Here is an 18,771-nt window from a genome sequence, read left to right as displayed (position 1 = left end):
CTGATCATCTGAGACTGGCCCCTCAGCCAAATCCCCCTTGTCCAAAAGGTGGCGGCAGAGGCAACCACCACCCATGTTCCTTCCTACAGAAAACCACAGCCTCTTAAATCACCAGACTTGCAACCAGCTGCAAAGTCCCACAAGAGTGTTTGATACAAAGAGCCCCAAGCTAAGAGCAGCTGGATTTCAGATCTTGCATGTAGCCTCTCTCACAGAAGAACTGAAGTTCTTTATTGGGGGGGGGGGAGAGATAAATTGCTTCATTTGGGCTTCATTTTTTTTCACGGCTGAGCCATCCTTTATGCATAACTGCTCTCCACAGATAATTCTGAGGATGAGTAATCCCTCTTAGCTGAGCATGTTAGCCTCATCATTCTTTTTGTATGTGATATTGCCCAATACATACATTTCCCTAGTTTAATACATTTCACAAATAAATGTATTCTTATGCACACTTTACCCTCTCCCCCTCCCCATTCTAGGGATCTGCATTTTTGCCTCCTTCCAGAGGCCATAGCAAATCACAAGCAAAGAGCATCAGCAAAAAGACCGGTTGTTTGGACTTTATGTGGCAGGACCGCCTGGTCTGTGCCTTCTCCTTCAACCCCTGGTGGGTGATTCTATCATTTCTGTATGGTTCCATCCCACTCCTTGGGGTACGATATTCTATTTAAATGGGTTATATATTTGAATTTCTTCCTCCCAACACTCTTCTAGCAACATGGGAACGTACAGATGCTAAAACCGTCTGACTCCAAATGATGCTCCTGGTTTATGGCCTTTCAGAGAGCCTATTTACCAAAGTGTGCATTTCTCTGAGTGTTTTACATTATGCAAATTTGCTCACTACTCCCAAATTCAAATAGTTGCCTCCTGAGACTTTCATCTTCACTGCAGCTCAGAAGAAGAGCTGACTTAGTTCCAGTGATTATTTTTTTAAAAAACCAACAACGACCTATTATTATTTTTTCTCTTCTTAGAATAAAAATGGCATTGCTCTATGTCCCCCTTTTCCTCCTCATGCTGCTCCCAGGTAGGTATCTCCCCAAATGCTCACTGTCCCTTACACCCAGGATTATAGTCCTGAATCTTAATTGTATAATGTTAACATGATCTGTGTACTTTGGATTAATGGAGCCATAGTGTGGCTGCTTACGAAGTAGCTTTTCAAGCCTGGAGGGGGGACCCTGCCTAACTCTAGTTTTCCTTGCTTCTCCCAATCCCTTCAGGTGTTTTCTCCCAGGTCACATTGAAGGAATCAGGACAAGGAACAGTGAGACCAGGAGAGACCCTCGAGCTGACATGTACGGTCACTGGGCGCTCTGTGACAAGCAGCTACTATTGGTACTGGGTACGACAGAGCCCTGGGAAAGGGCTTGAATGGATGGGATATTGGACTGGGAGCACAAACTATGCACCATCTCTCCGTGGCCGAATCACCATCTCTGTGGATTCTTCTCAAACCAAGTATTTTCTGAGACTGAGCACTGTGACAGCTGCAGACACAGCCATGTATTACTGCGCAACAGGCACAGTGGGACAAATCGAAGCAGAGGCCTGTACAAAAAGCAGGAAGTGGTTAGAAAACAGAAAGTGATGTGCTATAGATGCTCGGTTCTGCTTAAAAGAAAGCACATAATTTTGGAATCACCGAAACTGTGCTCCTTCCTCCCCACTCTCAACTTCTCAGGTTGACACAAACTGCTGCAAGCAAGGAGAAATGTGTTAATAAAATAGAAAGAGGATAAGGAGGGAGGTTCTCATGCTGTAGATTTCCATGCGTTCAACCACAAAATCAGGTGCTATGATCATGATGACACTAAGCTCCATGAGAGCCATTGATGGGAGCAGGGCTTTTTTTCTGAGGGGATGCAGGGGTACGCATACCCCTAAATATTTTGTAAATCTATGTTTGGCCTCATTGATGGGCACACTTTCAATATGAGTAGGAAACTACCAGGATGCCTAAACATATATTTTTTAAAAAATAAAAGCACTGGATGGGTTCATGAGACATGTGGTTGGATATTATGTTGGAGGATATTATATATATATATGTTGTATGTTTACATAGTCATCCACTCAATGTGCTCATCTCAACACAAGAAGTAATGCTGACACCTCTAGGCTCTAAATGGTGCTCCGGCCTTTATTATGCGGGGCGTTTTTTACATTATGCAAATTCTCTCACTGCCTCCCAAATTCAAATAACAGGCTCCTTGGTAATTTAGCTTCACTGCAGCTGAGGAGAAAGGCAGCCTCCATTCCAGCATTATTGGTTTTCATTCCTATTATTACCGTACTTTTCTCCTCTCAGGATAAAATAAAATAAAATGATGCTGCTCTTGGTCCCCCTCTTCCTCTTGGCCCTGCTTCCAGGTAAGTATCTCCTAAAACATTCTCCAACCCTTCCACATCTTATCAAATGAACTATCCTGAATATTAGATAGGATACTTAATGGTATAACCAGTCCCATGACCCATGTGTTTTGGATTAAACGAGCAATGATAAAACTGCGCAAGAAATAGCCTTAAAGTTCTGGCTGGGCCTACTGCCTAACTCTGGTTTTCCTTTTCTTTGCCTCCCCCCAAATCCCATCAGGTGTTTTCTCCCAGGTCACATTGAAGGAATCTGAACCAGGAACAGTGAGACCAGGAGAGACCCTCGAGCTGACCTGTACGGTCACTGGGCGCTCTGTGACAAGCAGCTACTATTGGTACTGGGTACGACAGAGCCCTGGGAAAGGGCTCGAATGGATGGGAGGCTGGACTGCAAGATCGTACTACGCTGCATCATTCCAAAACCGAATCACCATCTCTGTGGATTCTTCCCAAACCAAGTACTTTCTGAGACTGAGCACTGTGACAGCTGCAGACACAGCTGTGTATTACTGTGCAACAGGCACAGTGGGACAGACTGAAGCAGAGGCCTGTACAAAAAGGAGGAAGTGTTTCCTTCTGATACTTCTTGAGTAACACTTTGCATGAGAAAAACAGATCCTGCTTCGTCCCAGACAAAATACGCACATTCCCCCTTAACATGGCCTTGAACATTGCTGTCTGACATCTGGCCTGATGATGGCCTAGCCATGCAAACTGTTAGCCATCACTGCCTCTTGAGGGAGCGAATTCAGTGTTGCTATCAAACAACGGAATGGTGACTGCCCACACTTGAGACTCAGTACAGGGGTTTCCAAGAGGAGCAGGGGGGAAACAGGAGAAGATCTGCAATGAAGTCACACCCTCCAACATTTCTCAGATGGAGACATCTTATTCTACGTCGGGAAACCTCTCCCTGACACTTGGTGACTTTTTCATTCAAAATTGGCTTTGCATGGCAGCTTCACTGCTTTGAATAAACATTCACAAACTTTTTATTGATTATAATCAGCTAAATAGTTTGAGGATCTATACAACTTTGTAACATGCAGAATTCAGCTTTGCCAGAGAAATCAAAGAATGGAACTGAGGGAGGTTGGGGAGTGGGGGGGTGGTTTTTGTGTGGGAGAGTGGGGGGAGGGAGGAAAAATGGGGAAAAAAATAAGGATGATATGTTTCTGGATAATATGTTTTGTTTTAATTTTGAATAGATTTTTATTTTATTTTTTAAAAAGGAAACTTCTCCCTGAAACTTGGTGACCTTTTCATTCAAAATGGGTGTTGCATGGCAGCTTCACCATTTCCTTCATTTGGTCCAGGGATTTTATTTTCCCTCTAAGCAGGACTCTTTTTTTGCACCTACATAAACATACCATATTTAATTGTTCTCCGAAACATTTAGGGGAGGAAAAAAGGGAAAGCGGGACACTCTGGGGTCAAATCAGAAACCAGGATGGCACCTGTAATTTTGGGACTGTGCCTGGAAAACTGGGACACTTGGAGGATATGATGAGGTGCTACAGTCAGTCATTCTCCTTTCAGGACTTGGGAGCCCTCTCCTGGGCAGAAATAAATTTCTAACTCGCACACTAACATCCATACTAGATGCAAGCCTCACAGCTCCATGTTTTGGTTCTTTATTATTATTATTATTTTACAAACGTCCACACTTCTGCTTATCTAAAGAATCTCCCAAGTACATTCAGGCCAATACCTTATTTTTGGATTTCCCTATTTCTCCTTCAGGATGACAGGGCTCACCGCCGCCTGAGTTTGCTACTATAGAGAATGATAAATAAAGACACTTCTCCCTTTCATCAGAGCAAACTCAGTTTCAGGTATCACCACTCCAAAGAATCCTACATCATACAGGAGATGTGCTGCTTCAACCATATATATTTTTCCTTTACCCTTAGAGTCTACTCCTTTCAGATAGGTTAATAAGTTACTTTGAATCTAATGGCATATTAATTTGCTGACAATTCTGTCGACCATTTTACATCAATAAGTGTCAATCCATAGTAGTTAAAGGGACTGTTTTACAGGAAGCAACTATGAGATCTGAGAGTTTCAGACTTTTGTGGAAGCTGCTTTGAGTCCCAGTATGGGGGAAAGGATGGATATAAATATCACTACTAAAACTACTACTTTATAGTTTATTAATCTGGCAATCTTGTCAAGATGAATTGTGTAGGTTTATGGTTTATTCATCTGGCAACCTTGTCAAGTGCTCCTGCTTTTAGCTTCTGATCCTTAAATGAAGAACAGAATTGGACGGACTTCCCATTATGCAAATATGCCAAGCACACTCCTCCTTTTTAAAGAGTACCATTCAATGGTGCTTGATGACCTGACTGAGACTCACACACCCTGTTTCTAATAAACAAAGGACTGAGTGATTAATGGGGGGAAATATGAGATCTTTGTCCCTTTTGCTCATTCTCCTAAGCGCCTCACCTGGTGAGCATTTATGCTTAGTGTAAAAACAAAAAATATTGAATTCGACCCAAAGTAAGGTCATATGAGAAGTCTAACATTTGCCCTGTCTCTTTTGCAGGCATCCTTTCCAGTCCACAGTTAATTGAGTCTGGCCCAGGAGTGGTGAAGCCAGGCGAGTCCTTCAAACTGACCTGCACTATCTCTGGTTTCCAAATCAGTGACTATCACTGGGTCTGGAACCGGCAGCCTCCAGGGAAAGGCCTGGAGTTTATTGGTAGTATTCGGAGCTCTGCAGCTGGAGGAACTACCTATTATAACCCAGCATTCAGTAGTTGGATTTCTGTCACCAGGGACACCTCCAGAAATGAAGTGTATCTTCAGCTGAATTCCCCGACAGCTGCAGACACCGCTGTGTATTTTTGTGCACGAGACACAGTGAAGTAAAGCAATGAAGCGTCCATCCATAAACCTACACAATATATCCCATCACTGTGGCAGGCAAAGAGGGTTGATGGAGGACACATTCATTGTCCCATAGAGTTCCACAAAAGCCATCGAAAACTTGCTTATTCCCATAGCAGAGTCTCAGCTTTCATTACTCAGGTATGGTTCAAATTCGCATACAGGGAGAGAAGAGGAACTGGCTATTATGAGAGAAGTGTTGCGCTCAGCATCATTCTCCAACCAGATATTGTGAGTCCTTCTACTGTCTGGGGTGGGAAGGCAGTTCTTTGCCCAACACACAGGCTGACAAACTGCTTTGCATCACTGGTACCAGTGAACGGCTGTGCAGAGTAAAGGGCTTCCATAACTGGTTGCAGAGTGACCATAAGTGATGGAACCTCAGAGAGAGGGAATCATTAAGGCAGAGGTGGGAGGGAAATGGTGCTCTCCCAGCTGGGTACCAGTGTCAGCATCGCCCTTGAGCCAGTGCCACCAACTGGACTCATCCACTTCAGCCCCGACTGGGCCAGGCGAGCTGGGTAGCACTTCCAGAGACCACCTTCTACACAAGAACAGGTCAAAGTGCTGTGGACTCACAGCTTAGAGCTGTGAGCACCAGATTCACTTCCACAAGAAGACAGTCGTCGCACAGCAGAGTATAGCAGAGTATAGCAGAGCATAAACGACTCGGAGAGCAGCTCTGTAGAATATCTTCTTTATTCTATCTACAACTATAATACATAACTATATACAGAGCTAAATGAGGTCTAAGCATAAATGAATGCTGAACTGCACTGAGTGTCTGCGGCTGCTCTTAGCAGCAACCTTATCTATACACACGATCTCTAACACTCAGTCTCTCTCTCTCTCCCCGACACTGACTGACTGACTCATGTTAGGCTCGAGCGGAATAAGTAGAGAGCAGAACACCGCCCCTCCTCTCTGGAAAATCACCAGACTCATCAGCAGATTCTTGGATATGGGAGGGGTGAAATCTCCTCATCCTCCCCCATTTCATCCACACACACTCCAAAAGTTGTTCTCTGCTTACAACATTTTTTAACATATCTGCAGGTATCTCTCTCCCCCTTTATCTAAGACACTTTAACCACATCATTAAACAGTCACTGCAACCACTCTGTGTCTATCAGGAAAGAGTTAAAACACAAACCTCAATCTGTAGTACACACAAAATACACATTGTGAAATCTCCTCAACGAGCTCAATCCAGTACCTCTGAACTTCCCAGATCTGATGGGCTATCAATTCCCTTAGTTATTGGGACTGTGTTTGGGTTCCAACAAAGGATGCCATGCCTATGTTGTCTCTCTCTCTCTCTTCCCAAATACAGAAACACATTTACCTTGGAATGCTTTGAAGTCTTGCCTTCTTGGTTTTTGGAGGCAATTATACCAGAGTCCCATTAAGGCAGAGGTGGGGAACCTCAGACCCAGGAGCTAAATGTGGCCCTCCATGCCTCTCTAGGTGGGCCTCAGGACTCACCCCAGCTACTCCCCTCACCAATCTCTCTTCCAACCCTTCTTAAGAAGAAAGAGGAAAATACAAAATTGAGCCTCCCAAGGCTCATTTAGAAACCTGATAGGCTTGTGCTTACTGTGAAAGTGGAAGAAAAAATGTGATTACTCTGAACAATTGGATCCTTTTATTCAGCTAAAGGTATTGTGCATCCAGTTATAGACCAGTAAGTGGCAGCATTTCATGTGAACAGAGGGCTATGTCCTGCAGATAGGGATGAGGTAGAAGTGTGGTTCAGTTTTTATTTTGATACAAATCAACATTATTTGCACTTCTTGAAACAGGATGCAATCTGAGACACAGCAACCCTTTGAAATTTGCATTTCTCCCAATTTTGCTTTGCAATTCTCCAATTTTTAAAAAAGGGCATGGAACTCCATATATCTGGAAAAAGTGTGTACGAAATGCAAATGTTGGTAAAGATGACATACAGCAATGCATTATGTTAGGGAGATTTCATGCAAAACATGCACATGAATTTTTGTAAACACACACAAACACACGTATATCAGACTGGTGCAGAAATGAGGAAAATGGAACTTGAGTTTGGAATAAATGAGTAATGGAGGTGACTGAATCGAGCAGATTTACCCTCCTGTCACTGATGGCAAGGTCTGCTTTGAAATTGTGAGGACTTTCTGCTTACCCTCTTCAAACTATCATCACCATTACAACCCTTTTAAAATTAAATTAAATTAAAAACAGTTAAAACCAAGTACAAGCACAATCGCAGGTATAAGGTGGGCCCTGGAAACCCTCATCTCTGGTGGCAAAGGCCAGAGAAAATAGGTCCGTCTTCAACATTTGCCAAAAGCTAAATGGTGAAGAAGGCAGAAGCACGTCTATTGAGAGGGAATTCCATAACTTAGGGGCTGCCATAGAGACTGCATTCTCCAGGGAAGTGAGGGACCCTTTGCTGATAGTCCTATATCCTGTTTTCACAATGGCCATCAATATGCCTATGGAAAGCCCACCAGCAGGATTTGAGCACAAGAACACACACCCCACTTCTGATTTCCAGGAACTAGTGTTGAGAGGCATACCACCTCTTGGACTGTGAGCACCTTGTTTTGGGCTCAGAAGCAAACAGGCAGTCAGCTTCCCAAGCATATCTCTATATTATACACCTTCCCTGCAAATCAACCAAGCAGTCTCCTCCAGAGGGGCATTTCCAAGGAAGCAGCCCAATATTGTTGTTTTTGGGGCACCAGGCTGAAACATTCTTATTTGTACAGCTCATTCAGAAACTGAGTCTTTCTATTTCCATCTGCTTTCAAAAAAATGATGTTTTGCACATTGTATTATTAATTGGATTTTGTATTTTAATGATGGCCAAATGGCCCTGCAATCAATAAAATATTTTAACCAACAAGTATACATTTTCCCACACCTTCAGAACTTCCATATCACACCTACAGCCCGATAACTTTAAACCCCAGCTTTAAAATTGTGTTGTTGCCAACTAAGGAGCAAAGCCTCCTTTTATCCTCCTTGTTTCATACACTCTGCTCACTTTAAACAAATCTGCCGGGCGGGTTCCTCCTCTTTAAATACAGCCCTTCAGTCTTGCTCCACAGCCTTCCAATCATTCAGAAAGAGAGAGGAGTGAGTGAGTGAGAAGAGAAAGAAATGTGATCTCTGATGTTTCTTCTCCTTTTACTGAGTATCTGCCCAGGTGAGGATTTTATACTGGATCAATTACACATTGGACAAAATTGGGTCCAAACACTTGGAGCCTAAGATGAAATAACTTCAGGACAATTCATGGTGACATTAAATTTCTTTCACCAACAAAAAATAAGCCATCCCTAGAGTATTGAGGATGGGAGGATGGGCAATGGGTGATATAATGCAAGGGAGTTTGGGGGGGGGGGGAGAAATTGCCCAATATCAGGCAAGGGTCCAAATAATTTGGGATAATTCCCCCATCTTTCAGCAGACTGCAGTGCCCAGTCCAACTCAGAGAGACTCCACGGAGTGGTACTAATTTCTCTCGCTTTGTTCAGGTGTCTTCTGCAGTGTGCATCTGACCCAGTCTGGCCTGGGAGCAGTGAAGCCCGGACAGCCCCTCCAGCTGACCTGCGCTGTCTCTGGTCCTGAAGTGAGTGGCTGGTACTGGGGCTGGAACCGACAGACTCCAGGGAAAAGTCTGGAGTGGTTGGGTGGCATTCAGAGTGTGGCTGCGGGAGGAAACGGATACTACAATTCCAGGTTTAGCTCCCGAATCAGTATCACCAGGGACGCCTCCAAAAATGAATTCTATCTTCTGTTGAGATCCCTCACAGCTGCAGACAACGCTGTGTATTACTGTGCAAGGGACAGAGCAGCACTCTGAGGCAAGGCAATGGAGCATCCAGACACAAACTGCGCAGAGTCATTCGGCCTCCTACACAGATTCAATATTTTATGCTCGATTGCTCACCGTAAAACATTTCTGCTCCTCTCTTCTTCAAATGCAGAACAAAACAATTTTGGGAAGGGCAGTAGCTCAGGGGCAGAGCATGTGCTTTGCAGGCAGAAACATCCCAGATTCACTCCCAGGCATCTCCAGGTAGGGCTGGGAAGGAATTCCTGCCTAAAACCTTGGAGAGCTAGTGCCAGCCAGGGCTTAGCCACACATACCCCACACTTTCCAAGCACAGGTCCACACTTTAAAGCTATCTTTTTTGTACCAAATGAAAACCCATTCTTTAAAGCAGGTACACAACAAAAAGCAATGTGGATTTCCCAGGGTTTGTCATTTGCTCTGACTCAGGGGTAAAGAGCAGGTTTTCACAGGGAAAGCTCCCTGGGACAATCCCACAATTTACAAATCTGCCCCCTGACAAAATCCATCTGTTTAGTAGGAAATTGAAAAGTATTCCCATATTCATTGAAAAAAAATCTGGTAACTTTAGTGTGTGGGGAAGAGAGATAAATTGTCAAGGAGCCGCCAGGGAAAGCGCTGGAACTGATAGATCCCTGTCACCAACAGACATCCATTGAATCCAGCTAAATTTGTGTGTAATATCTGCACCCCCTTTTGGGCAAAATGCTTCAGCCACTTTCTTTGGGCAGCAGAAATTCTGAGGAGTGTTGAGAGTACGCTGTGCTCAGATTGGCTGAGGTTTCTTTTTGACTTTTATGGAGTCAGCTCTGACTTAGGCTCAATTATGATGACAGTGTCACCCATGCTTAATAAACCATATGAAAAAAATCGCTTTTATGACCTCTTAGACCAGCCCTCAGCTATATTCTCTCTGTCAAGCAGTTGGCAGCAGAGACAATCCCTTCCAGAGCAAACAACAATTTTACATCTCTAGACTGACAACCACCTGCAAAGTCTCACAAAAGAGGTTCTTGGAGGCAAGGAGCCTCAAAGCTATGAGCTCTCTGGCCCTACATGTAATGACTTCCACATAAGGACTGCAGCTCTTTATTGGAAGGGGTGCAAAATGGATCTGCACACTTGTCCCATTCTAGAGGCCAACATAGCCTACAGCCCATCATGATCAAAGGGCATCAAGAAACAGTTCCATTGCTAAGGCTTCATGGATGTTGCAGCACAATCTGGTCTGTGCTCTCCTCCCCTCCTCGATGGTTGTCTTGTGTCATTTTGCACTGTTCCATCCTTTTCCACATAGTGCTATATTACACAACCTTCAGGTGTCCCAGGGCATCCCAGAATAATAGAAGCCATCTTGGCTCCAGATTGTCCCAGAATGTCCTGCTTCCCCCCTCCAGCTCCGCTGAGCTTGGGGAGAAGGATGAGCCAGCACTTGTGCTTGCAGTGGTGTCACACTCTCGTGCAAGCCAAGTAACTCGCACTGTAGCACCATACCAAAATACACGCACCCCAATTTTCATCAGAATAATGTTGGAGGATATATGATATGGTATTTATGTTGTATGTTTACATAGACATCCACTCAATGTGCTCAACACAAGAAGTAATGCTGACACCTATAGGCTCTAAATGGTGCTCCTGCTTTTATTATGCGTGGCCTTTTTTACATTATGCAAATTCTCTCACTGCCTCCCAAATTCAAATAACAGGCTCCTTGGTAATTTAGCTTCATTGCAGCTGAGGAGAAAAGCTGTCTCCATTCCAGCATTATTGTTTTTCATTCCTATTATTCCTTTTCTCCTCTCTGGATAAAATAAAATAACAATGATGCTGCCCTTTGTCCCCCTCTTCCTCTTGGCCCTGCTCCCAGGTACGTATCTCCTAAAACATTCTCCAACCCTTCCACATCTTATCAAATGAACTATCCTGAATATTAGATAGGATACTTAATGGTATAACAATTCCCATGACCCATGTGTTTTGGATTAAACGAGCAATGGTAAAACTGTGGAAGAAATAGCCTTCAAGTTCTGGCTGGGCCTACTGCCTAACTCTGGTTTTCCTTTTCTTTCCCTCCCCCCAAATCCCATCAGGTGTTTTCTCCCAGGTCACATTGAAGGAATCTGAACCAGGAATAGTGAGACCAGGAGAGACCCTCGAGCTGACCTGTACGGTCACTGGGCGCTCTGTGACAAGCACCTATTGGTGGATCTGGGTACGACAGAGCCCTGGGAAAGGGCTCGAATGGATGGGAGGGTGGACTGCAAGATCGTACTACGCTGCATCATTCCAAAACCGAATCACCATCTCTGTGGATTCTTCACAAACCAAGTACTTTCTGAGACTGAGCTCTGTGACAGCTGCAGACACAGCCATGTATTTCTGTGCAACAGGCACAGTGGGACAGACTGAAGCAGAGGCCTGTACAAAAAGGAGGAAGTGTTTCCTTCTGATACTTCTTGAGTAACACTTTGCCTGAGAAAACAGATCCTGCTTCATCCCAGACAAAATATGTACATTCCCCCTTAACATGGCCTTGAACATTGCTGTCTGACATCTGGCCTGATGATGGCCTAGCCATGCAAACTGTTAGCCATCACTGCCTCTTGTGGGAATGAATTCAGTGTTGCTATCAAACGACGGAATGGTGACTGCCCACACTTGTGACTCAATACAGGGAGGAGCAGGGGGGAAAGCAGAAGATCTGCAATGAAGTCACAGCCTCCAACATTTCTCAGATGGAGACATGCTATTCTACGTCAGGAAACTTCTCCCTGACACTTGGTGACGTTTTCATTCAAAATGGGCTTTGTATGGCCGCTTCACCATTTCCTTCATTTGGTTCAGGGATTTTATTTTTCAATCAAACAGGACTCTGTTTTTGCACCTACACACACACCCCACATTTAATTGTTCTCCGTGTAGGGGTCAGATGGGATTACCATGAGGAATTATAAAATATACATCAAGCCATCGTGTCCACGATGAAAGCTGGGTTTGATATATTGACAATAATTTCTGATTAAATCCCATAAGATTCTACATTCATGCCTTTTCATGCCCTTTTGCCTCTGCTGCCCATTTCTCCTTGCTCTTCACAAATCACGTACACACTTAGGCAGGCGTCCTGTGTCCTCAAAGACTGGGCAGTTTCGTCTTTGTAGTTTTCTGATTGTTAATCTTAGGATGTTGATCTTAGGGCCAGGAAACAGGTTTCACATTAAGGTGATAATGGTCACTGTCCTCCTGGCCATCCTTCTTATCATGTGTACTGATTGTTTATGACCTCCGGGTAGTTCTGTTCTTTGTTTACCCTGTGCTTAATTAGTTTTAGTGGTTTAACTTTCTCCCCACGTGGGTTTGTGGAAATGCTCAGAAGAAATCTGATTGGTTCTTACGAACACTTTGTAAAAAGTTCTTTTGTGAATAAAACAGCCTGCGCCAGGGGCTGCGGAGATCTGGCAGACAAGCACAGAGAGAGACACGATTATACGCACCCTTCCCAGAGTCTTGCTGGTTCAAGCCTCTGTGTGTATTCTTATTAATCAGAGTTCAATCCTTCCTTTACTTTGCAAACGCAACACTCCGAAATGTGGAGGGGAGGAAGAAAGGAAAAGCGGGACACTCTGGGATCAAATCAGAAACCAGGATGGCACCTGTAATTTCGGGACTGTCCCTGGAAAACTGGGACACTTGGAGGATATGATGAGGTGCTACAGTCAGTCATTCTCCTTTCAGGACTTGGGAGCCCTCTTCTGGGGAGAAATAAATTTCTAACTCGCACACTAACATACATACTAGATGCAAGCCTCACAGCTCACAGCTCCATGTTTTGATTCTTTTTTATTATTATTATTTTACAAATGTCCACACTTCTGCTTATCTAAAGAATCTCCCAAGTACATACAGGCCAATACCTTATTTTTAGATTGCCCTATTTCTCCTTCAAGATGACAGGGCTCACCGCCGCCAGAGTTTGCTACTATAGAGAATGATAAATAAAGACACTTCTCCCTTTTATCAGAGCAAACTCAGTTTCAGGTATCACCACTCCAAGGAATCCTACATCATACAGGAGATGTAGAACCATATATTTTTTTCCTTTACCCTTAGAGTCTACTCCTTTCAGATAGGTTAATAAGTTACTTTGAATCTAATGGTATATTAATTTGCTGACAATTTTGTCGACCATTTTACATCAATAAGTGTCAATCCGTAGTAGTTCAAGGGACTGTTTTACAGGAAGCAACTATGAGATCTGAGAGTTTCAGACTTTTGCTTAACTTCAATGTGTGGTTTTCTAAATGCCTACGTTGTTTTTATGTTGCTTTAGTTCTATCAGAGTTTGGTGACTTTTTATGTATTATCTTTTATATAAGTTTTTAGCTTTTTGCATTTTCTTTGCTTTGCTTTGTTCTGTGGAAGCTGCTTTGAGTTTTTAGCTTTTTGTATTTTATTAGTTTTGTGGAAGCTGCTTTGAGTCCCAGTCTGGGGGAAAGGAAGGATATAAATATCACTACTAATACTACTACTTTATAGTTTATTCATCTGGCAACCTTGTCAAGATGAATTGTGTAGGTTGTTTTTTTTTAAAAAAAAATGATATTTATTGAGAATTTAAAATTACAGAGAAAAAAAGAAAAAGAAAAGAAAGAAAGAAAAAGAAATTAAACAGTACAAGTCAATAAAAAGAAAAAAGAGAACAAAACACACAATACATCAAAACCAAAAAACAAAAGCAAACAAAAAATTAAAAACAAATCCAATATTCCCAAATCTTTATCTTTCGTTATCTTGTTTCATCGACCTCCTCACACCTCCCTTTTTTGTATTCCAGTTATTAATTATCTCAGCAAACCCTTTCCATCTTTCACTATGTTCTGTCATTAAATTGTCTTAATTTATTTTAACCTTATCTTACCATAAAAAGCCCTAAGACTTAAAACTTATTTATACATAACTCCTTATAGCATTTATACTAAAGCCAAATAGTTTCATTCCAACATTTTTTCTAACACTCATTAATTTTACAATATTTCTCTAAATGAATTTTTAAACTTTCTTCCAATCTTCATCCACCGTCTCTTTTTCCTGGTCTCGGGTTCTGTCAGTCCTTTCTATCCATTCCATTTAGTCCATCAACCTGGTGATCTTCTATCCGAGGCTCTTAACTCTTTTCCATGTCCCTTCTGCAGATCTTCTTCATATTTATACCTGCACTTTACTTTGTCTTCTGCTGATCTTGTTCAAGATGAATTGTGTAGGTTTATGGTTTATTCATCTGGCAGCTTTGTCAAGTGCTCCTCCTTTTAGCTTCTGATCCTTAAATGCAGAACAGAATTGGATGGACTTCCCATTATGCAAATATGCCAAGCTCACTCCTCCTTTTTAAAGAGTGCCATTCAATGATGCTTGATGACCTGACTGAGACTCACACACCCTGTTTCTAATAAACAAAGGACTGAGTGATTAAGGGGTGGGAAATATGAGATCTTTGTCAATCTTGCTCATTCTCCTAAGCGCCTCACCTGGTGAGCATTTATGCCTAGTGTAAAAACAAAAAATATTGAATTCAACCCAAAGTGAGGTCATATGAGAAGTCTAACATCTGCCCTTTCTTTTTTGCAGGCATCCTTTCCAGTCCACAGCTAATCGAGTCTGGCCCAGGAGTGGTGAAGCCAGGCGAGTCCTTCAAACTGACCTGCACTATCTCTGGTTTCCAAGTCAGTGATTATTACTTGGTCTGGAACAGACAGCCTCCAGGGAAAGGCCTGGAGTTTATTGGTGGTATTCGGAGCACTGCAGGTGGAGGAACCACCTATTATAACCCAGCATTCAGTAGTCGGATTTCTGTCACCAGGGACACCTCCAGAAATGAAGTGTATCTTCAGCTGAATTCCCCGACAGCTGCAGACACCGCTGTGTATTTTTGTGCAAGAGACACAGTGAAGTAAAGCAATGAAGCGTCCATCCATAAACCTAAACAATATATCCTATCACTGTGGCAGGCAATGAGGGTTGATGGAGGACACATTCATTGTCCCATAGAGTTCCACAAAAGCCATTGAAAACTTGCTTATTCCCATAGCATAGTCTCAGGTTTCATTACTCAGGTATGGTTCAAATTCGCATACAGGGAGAGAAGAGGAAATGGCTATTATGAGAGAAGTGTTGTGCTCAGCATCATTCTCCAATCAGAAATTCTGAGTCCTTCTACTGTCTGGGGTGGGAAGGCAGTCCTTTGACCAATACACAGGCTGACAAACTGCTTTGCATCACTGGTACCAGTGAACAGCTGTGCAGAGTAAAGGGCTTCCATAACTGGTTGCAGAGTGACCATAAGTGATGGAACCTCAGAGAGAGGGAATCATTAAGGCAGAGTGCTCTCCCAGCTGGGTACCAGCTCCATCCAGTACCTCTGAACTTCCCAGATCTGATGGGCTATCAATTCCCTTAGTTATTGGGACTGTGTTTGGGTTCCACCAAAGGATGTCATACCTATGTTGTCTCTCTCTCTTTCCAAATACAGAAACACATTTACCTTGGAATGCTTTGAAGTCTTGCCTTCTTGGTTTTTGGAGGAAATTATACCAGAGTCCTATTAAGGCAGGGGTGGGAAACCTCAGACCCAAGAGCTAAATGTGGCCCTCCATGCCTCTCTAGGTGGCCCTCAGGACTCACCCCAGCTACTCCCCTCACCAGTCTCTCTTCCGACCCTTCTTGAGTAGAAAAAGGGAAATACAAAATTGAGCCTCCCAAGGCTCATTTAGAAACCTGATAGGCTTGTGCTTACTGTGAAAGTGGAAGAAAAAATGTGATTACTCTAACAAATGGATCCTTTTATTCAGCTAAAGGTATTGTGCATCCAGTTATAGACCAGTAAGTGGCAGCATTTCATGTGAACAGAGGGCTATGTCCTGCAGATAGGGATGAGGTAGAAGTGTGGTTCAGTTTTTATTTTGATACAAATCAACATTATTTGCACTTCTTGAAACAGGATGCAATCTGAGACACAGCAACCCTTTGAAATTTGCATTTCTCCCAATTTTGCATTGCAGTTCTCCAATTTAAAAGAAAGGGCATGGAACTCCATATATCTGGAAAAAGTGTGTACAAAATGCAAATGTTGGTAAAGATGACATACAGCAATGCATTATGTCAGGGAGATTTCACGCAAAATATGCACATGAATTTTTGTAAACACACAGAAACATACGTATATCAGACTGATGCAGAAATGAGGAAAATGGAACTTGAGTTTGGAACAAATGAGTAATGGAGGTGACTGAATCCAGCAGATTTACCCTCCTGTCACTGATGGCAAGGTCTGCTTTGAAATTGTGAGGACTTTCTGCTTATCCTCTTCAAACTATCATCACCATTACAACAACCCTTTTAAAATTAAATTAAATTAAAAACAGTTAAAACCAAGTACAATCACAATCACAGGTATAAGGTGGGCCCTGGAAACCCTCATCTCTGGTGGCAAAGGCCAGAGAAAATAGGTCCGTCTTCAACATTTGCCAAAAGCTAAATGGTGAAGAAGGCAGAAGCACGTCTATTGAGAGGGAATTCCATAACTTAGGGGCTGCCATAGAGACTGCATTCTCCAGGGAAGTGAGGGACCCTTTGCTGATAGTCCTATATCCTGTTTTCACAATGGCCATCAATATGCCTATGGAAAGCCCACAAGCAGGATTTGAGCACAAGAACACACACACCACTTCTGATTTCCAGGAACTAGTGTTGAGAGGCATACCACCTCTTGGACTGTGAGCACCTTGTTTTGGGGTCAGAAGCAAACAGGCAGGCAGCTTCCCAAGCATATCTCTATATTATACACCTTCCCTGCAAATCAACCAAGCAGTCTCCTCCAGAGGGGCAATTCCAAAGAGGCAGCCCAATATTGTTGTATTTTGGGCACTAGGCTGAAACATTCTTATTTGTACAGCTGTTTCAGAAACTGCCTTTCTATTTTCATCTGCTTCTTCTTAAGGATGTTTTGCACATTGTTTTATTAATTGGATTTTGTATTTTGATGATGGTCAAATGGCCCTGCAATCAATAAACTGTTTTAACCCACCAACAAGTATACATTTTCCCACACCTTCAGAACCTCCATATCACACCCACAGCCCCAGAACTTTAAACCCCAGCTTTAAAATTGTGTTGTTGCCATCTAAGGAGCAAAGCCTCCTTTTATCCTCCTTGTTTCATATACTCTGCTCACTTTAAACAAATCTGCCGGGCGGGTTCCTCCTCTTTAAATACAACCCTTCAGTGTTGCTCCACAGCCTTCCATTCATTCAGAAAGAGAGAGGAGTGAGTGAGTGAGTGAGTGAGTGAGTGAGTGAGTGAGAAGAGAAAGAAATGAGATCTCTGATGTTTCTTCTCCGTTTACTGAGTATCTGCCCAGGTGAGGATTTTATAATTACACATTGGACAAAATTGGGTCCAAACAATTGGGCCCAATTGTCCCCCAATGGGGACATTAAATTTCTTTCACAAACAAAAAATAATCCATCCCTAGAGTATTGGGGATGGGAGGATGGACAATGGGTGATATAATGCAAGGGAGTTCGGGGGGAAGGAGAAATTGCCCAATATCAGGCAAGGGTCCAAATAATTTGGGATAATTCCCCCATCTTTCAGCAGACTGCAGTGCCCAGTCCAACTCAGAGAGACTCCACGGAGTGGTACTAATTTCTCTCGCTTTGTTCAGGTGTCTTCTGCAGTGTGCATCTGACCCAGTCTGGCCTGGGAGCAGTGAAGCCCGGACAGCCCCTCCAGCTGACCTGCACTGTCTCTGGTGCTGAAGTGAGTGGCTGGTACTGGGGCTGGAACCGACAGACTCCAGGGAAAAGTCTGGAGTGGTTGGGTGGCATTCAGAGTGTGGCTGCGGGAGGAAACGGATACTACAATTCCAGGTTTAGCTCCCGAATCAGTATCACCAGGGACGCCTCCAAAAATGAATTCTATCTTCTGCTGAGATCCCTCACAGCTGCAGACAACGCTGTGTATTACTGTGCAAGGGACAGAGCAGCACTCTGAGGCAAGTCAATGGAGCATCCAGACACAAACTGCGCAGAGTCATTCGGCCTCCTACACAGATTCAATATTTTATGCTCGATTGCTCACCGTAAAACATTTCTGCTCCACTCTTCTTCAAATGCAGATCAAACAATTTTGGGAAGGGCAGTAGCTCAGGGGCAGAGCATGTGCTTTGTAGGTAGAAACATCCCAGATTCACTCCCAGGCATCTCCAGGCAGGGCTGGGAAGGAATTCCTGCCTAAAACCTTGGAGAGCTACTGCCGGCCAGGGCTTAGCCACACATACCCCACACTTTGCAAGCACAGGTCCACACTTTAAAGCTATCTTTTTTTAAACCCATTCTTTAAAGTAGGTACACAATAAAAAGCAATGTGGGTTTTCCAGGGTTTGTCATTTGCATTGACTTGTGGTAAAGAGCAGGTTTTTGCAGGGAAAGCTCTGGAGCAGAGAGAGAGAGAGCATGCGAGAGAGCACATATGGCAATGATGCTGGGCTGCCCCCAAGGTTAAGGAGACCACATTTATACCCCTCCCACCTGACTGGGTCTCCCCAGCCACTCTGGGCGGCTTCCAACCAAATATCAAATATTAGTCTG

Source organism: Podarcis muralis, chromosome 13 (assembly GCF_964188315.1).
Source record: "Podarcis muralis chromosome 13, rPodMur119.hap1.1, whole genome shotgun sequence".
NCBI lineage: Eukaryota > Metazoa > Chordata > Lepidosauria > Squamata > Lacertidae > Podarcis > Podarcis muralis.
Note: the sequence above shows the minus strand (reverse complement) of the source record.